Source organism: Zophobas morio, unplaced genomic scaffold (genome assembly GCF_036711695.1).
Source record: "Zophobas morio isolate AGI-343-1 ecotype UQ-CSIRO unplaced genomic scaffold, CSIRO_AGI_Zmor_V1 ptg000030l, whole genome shotgun sequence".
Lineage (NCBI taxonomy): Eukaryota > Metazoa > Arthropoda > Insecta > Coleoptera > Tenebrionidae > Zophobas > Zophobas morio.
Window position 1 is genome coordinate 12,284,656 of NW_026972135.1, and position 6,000 is coordinate 12,290,655.

Consider the following 6,000-nt stretch of genomic DNA (forward strand, 5'->3'; position numbering starts at 1 on the left):
TTAACATTTACGTGATATTCCTTAAACACCTTATAAAAAGTTACAGCAAAAAATTTTTCAAATATATAGAGAAAAGAATAGACACATTATTCAAAATTGAAGGATTAGGATGTATTGTCTATTGACAATAGATCCTAATCCTTCAATTTTGAGTATTTCCAGTAAGATTGTGAGAAGAAGCGGAAATTTGTCATTTATAAACTCCGTTGCCAAATTGCCGTTGATAGTAACTTTGATGTTAAACTTTTCCCGTATTTAAAGGGGCTGTAGAAAAAAAGTGGAGGATTTAAGTTGATTATTACAAAAATTTACCATTTAAGACATGTTTTAAGTTTCTTGTTGTCGAAATAAGTCTACATATACCAAGAAAAAACCGGAAAATGTAGCCTCGCCCACCCGCCCTCTCTCAATTGTGATGTTTTTCTTTATTCGTCGTGAGCCAACTTAACTGCAAAATCCTTATTTCTGTACGAGAAATTAAAACATGTTTTTCAGTATCGTGTTGTTCAAAGAATACTATGTATATTAAAAAAAAAATAAAGCCAAAGATTAGGCCCCACCCATACCTGCCCCGATCTCAATTTTCAATTGTGATGAATTGTTCATTGTCAGATCGAGGGGCGGGGCTTAATTGGAAGATCCATATTTCTCTAGAAGAATTTGCCATTTTAAACATGTTTTAAGTTTATTATTCGACTACGTAAGTATATTAAGAAAACAGGCAAAATATAAGCCCCGCCCACCCACCCTATCTCAATTGTGAATTTTTTTTAATCGTCGAAAGCCAAGGGAGTGGAATTTAATTGCAAAATTCTTGTTATTTCTCTACAAGAAATTCCCATGTAAGACATGTTAATATTTTGCCTTTTAATATACGTAGTATTCTTTGAACAACACGATACTCAAAAACATGTTTTTAATTACTTGTAAAGAAGTAAGTATTACGATGAGCGGGTGAATAAAATATGCGTAGATTAAAACTCAACAATTTATGTCTTGCTAACTAGAATTTACATTTACACGACTAACGGCGATAAAATAATTCCGGCGCAACTTCTCTTAACTGAACTAGCTGAATAATAGTAGTCCGTTCCCTAAGGCGGCTTCCATTTAAACCCAGACTTCGGCGGTCCAGGCCTTTCTCGAATTCGGTATTCGCGACGTCCGCTTTCAGGCAAAATGTAAGCCGTTGTGGTTAAATACCTAATCTGTTTTTGAGATGAATTGCAATAAATCTTGTTGATTTCAACGTCTAGAACTATCTTTAACAATGCATAAATACTGACAAAAAGCTACAATGTAGAAAACGATGGCAGTTATTAAAATATGAGAGTTTCGGTGAACAGGTGATTAAATTGCTTAATATTAGTGGACCTAGTGGAATTAGTACTGTTAACCAGAAAAATGTCCCCCCTACTTCAGGAGATTTTCCTTCAAGTTGACAGGACTGCACACTACCGCAATTTGATTGTTTGAAGACCTAACGTCAAGGGCAACGTAACGGCGAAAGTTATAATTTGGTCATCTCGAACGTTACCCCAACTTTCAACGGCAAGGTCAACGGATGACATAAACGACGCATAACTTCGCTGCGTATTTATCTTATAACGGCAACGTCAACGGCGAACAGCAGCGTCAGCGGCAAGTTTATAGCTTGACTATATTCAAAAAATTTTTTAAAGAGTTGATTTGTGCCATAAAGGTCAATTTATGCCCGTATTTGGGTGCTTATAAATAAAATTATGATTCTAAAACAGCATACAATAGTTATTTATGTATTAAGGGCATAATCAAGGAGATTGTGGCACGAGGGAATGTTTAAAGCCCGACGAAGGAGGGCTTTTAATTTCCCGAGTGCCACAATCGACAATTATGCACGTGGTACATACAACGTTTTATTCTATTTTAGTTTCTAAACTATTTTTAACGAAATATTGAATATTTTCGCAAGACTGTATGAATTGTGCCGATGCGAATTTTCATACATAGCTGGCTATTATTTTGATGTTGTTATGGATACCACGTTGATTATTTGATAATTGGTTTTTCAAAGTGTAAATTAAAGAAGCGGAAAACCTTTATTCAAACGAAAGTTTAGAAGAATTTGAAGTTGGTCAGGTAATGATTTGATAAAATATTATTTTTCCAACTTAAGAAAAACGTTGAATATCGAAACGTGTTTGAATAATTAATTGATTAGTATAAATGAACAATCAATTGTTGCTTAGCAATTTTTGACAGATTTGTGCTAAAAAGGCCAATTTAAGCCCGCATTTGAGTGGTTATAAATAAGATTATTCTATTTTAGAACCATAATCTTATTTATAAGCACCCAAATGCGGGCTTAAATTGGCCTTTTTAGCACAAATCTGTCAAAAATTGCTAAGCAACAATTGATTGTTCATTTACACTAATCAATTAATTATTCAAACACGCCTCGATATTCAACGTTTTTCTTAAGTTGGAAAAATAATATTTTATCAAATCATTACCTGACCGACTTCAAATTCTTCTAAACTTTCGTTTGAATAAAGGTTTTCCGTTTCTTTAATTTACATTTTGAAAAACGAATTATCAAATAATCAACGTGGTATCCATAACAATATCAAAATAATAGCCAGCTATGTATTAAAATTCGCATCGGCACAATTCACACAGTCTTGCCGAAAATACTCAATATTTCGTTCAAAATAGTTTAGAAACTAAAATAGAATAAAACGTTGTATGTACCACGTGCATAATTGTCGATTGTGGCACTCGGGAAATTAAAAGCCCTCCTTCGTCGGGCTTTAAACATTCCCTCGTGCCACAATCTCCCTGATTATGCCCTTAATACATAAATAACTATTATGGTTCTAAAATAGAATAAAATTATAATAACATTAAAAAAAATGTGTCAAGCAAATTTAAAATTGATGACAACTATTAATAGTTTTTTTTTGGAATTTATGTACACTTGCCTTAGATACATTGTTACTTTTATTTTCAGAGTCGCCAGTACTTAATCTTAAGCACTTATTCATTGAAAGACTGAGGTACAACATCTATTTATCACAAATTTTCATACAATACACTATTTTGCTTTGAATTTCCTTCCAATCACGAAACAATAGGCGTTTCTAATTTGCAGACCACAGTTTATCTTGCAGACTGGGGGTTAAAAATGCTCCAATCAAGTTGAAACTCAACAGTTGCTTATTTCTCAATACGAAGATTATTGACACAAAATTTCAACCCGATCGGAGAAACCGTTAAAAACTACCCCCAAAACAACCTTGCAGACTGGCACTTAAAAATACTCTAATCAGGTTAAATTTTGACATTCGCTAGTTTTTCAATACGAGGATTATTGATGCAAAATTTCAGCCCATTCGGAGAAACCCTCAAAAATCACCCCTAAAACAACCTTGCAGACTGGGGGTTAAAAATGCTTCAATCTAGTTAAAACTCGATATTTGCTTATTTCTCAATACGAAGATTGTTAATACAAAATTTCAACCCGTTCGGAGAAACCGTTACAAACTACCCCTAAAACAACCTTGCAGACTAGGGGTAAAAAATGCTTCAATCAAATCAAAACTCGATATTTGCTTATTTCTCAATACGAAGATTATTGACACAAAATTTCAACCCGTTCGGAGAAACCGTTAAAAACTACCCCCAAAACAACCTTGCAGACTGGGGCTTAAAAATACTCTGATCAAGTTAAATTTTGACAATCCCTAGTTTTTCAATACGAGGATTATTGATGCAAAATTTCAGCCCATTCGGAGAAACCCTCAAAAATCACCCCTAAAACAACCTTGCAGACTGGGGGTTAAAAATGCTCCAATCTAGTTAAAACTCGATATTTGCTTATTTCTCAATACGAAGATTGTTAATACAAAATGTCAACCTGTTCGGAGAAACCGTTAAAAACTACCCCCAAAACAACCTTGCAGACTGGCACTTAAAAATACTCTAATCAGGTTAAATTTTGACATTCGCTAGTTTTTCAATACGAGGATTATTGATGCAAAATTTCAGCCCATTCGGAGAAACCCTCAAAATTCACCCCTAAAACAACCTTGCAGAGTGGGGGTTAAAAATGCTTCAATCTAGTTAAAACTCGATATTTGCTTATTTCTCAATACGAAGATTGTTAATACAAACTTTCAACCCGTTCGGAGAAACCGTTACAAACTACCCCTAAAACAACCTTGCAGACTAGGGGTAAAAAATGCTTCAATCAAATCAAAACTCGGTATTTGCTTATTTCTCAATACAAAGATTATTGACACAAAATTTCAACCCGTTCGGAGAAACCGTTAAAAACTACCCCCAAAACAACCTTGCAGACTGGGGCTTAAAAATACTCTGATCAAGTTAAACTTTGACAATCCCTAGTTTTTCAATACGAGGATTATTGATGCAAAATTTCAGCCCATTCGGAGAAACCCTCAAAAATCACCCCTAAAACAACCTTGCAGACTGGGGGTTAAAAATGCTCCAATCTAGTTAAAACTCGATATTTGCTTATTTCTCAATACGAAGATTGTTAATACAAAATGTCAACCTGTTCGGAGAAACCGTTAAAAACTACCCCTAAAACAACCTTGCAGACTAGGGCTTAAAAATACTCTAATCAAGTCAAAATTTGACATTAATTTATTTTTTTATTATTTTATTGTTAATTATTAATTAATTTATATTTAAATTTAAAAAATATATAAATCACGAATATATATAGGAGTATTTGTTACAGATACGTGAATTGTGATAATTTGAGTTCATGTTTATCGCTGTTAGATAATTGTTGCTACTATGTAAGAATGCATAAGTTGGGCATTTTTTCGTCCAATCTCTCATTTTTTGTGCGTTTTTACACGTCATTTTTGCTGTTAACTTGGTTCATTCAGTACATACTATATGCTGGTTTTGAGTTCTTTGAGATATAATTAAACTTTCATTATCAGTCAAAAAATACAAAGTTAGTGGTGTCCAAAAGAGAAAATTTAAAATTCAGAAGAAACAAAATCTTAAAGATATTTTAAAGAAAATTAGAGACATTTTTAATTTCCGAGAAAACTAACGTAAAAAAAAACGTTTTGAGAAAAAATTTAAATTAATAATAGGAAGCTCAAACTTAATTTTATTTGAATTTCAAAACGAACCCAGAAATATGCTAATTTCTTAATTAATTATTATTAATGGGAAAACAAATAAAGATTCGTTATATTCAATACGACGCAAAATTGTCTTCATATGTAGGTCTTACAGCCTTTGGATGGTGTCCACGTCCATTTCTCTAACTGTCTGGTAAATTGTTCTTTTTAATTGTTCTTCTAAATTGGCTTCCCAGCCGTTGTTGTAAACCTTTCTACTTAGTATTCCCCAAATTTTGTTTTCGATTGTTCGCACTGGGGGCACTATGGGGGGATTACCTTTTCTTAGGTACAAAACTTATATTATTGCTTTCTAACCAATCCCTGGACGTTCTAGTATAATGGCAACTTGCTAAATTTAGCCAAAATATTACATCGTCGTTATTATGGTGTTCCCATATATTGTTATGTATTGACCGCGTCACCTTTAGTACGGCCAATGAATTGTGCTGAAACGCCGGCCGGAGATATAGCCCATCAAACCAAAATTTTATCTTCAAATTTTGCCTTCGACTTAAATTTTACTTTTAATTTCTTCTATATTGTTTGTATAAAATCCATCGTTACCTTCCATCTCTGAATGGGCAAATGTAAAATATTTTTCATCGCCTAGCACAACCACACGATTGTCCAGAAAATGATGAATTCTCAATAGCCGGCAACATCTAAGAATTCTCTCTAGCTGCGATGCTGTATGTTTTGAACATATAGCTCTTTTGCTATATTTTAAGTTGTTTTTGCCTATTTCTCTAGAAACTATTATATAGGAACTCTAAACAATCGAGCCAATCTTCTTGTTGATGTTCCAGGCTCTTGTCTTTCTTCTTAATCTTTCTAAACTTATTGTGGTATTGCT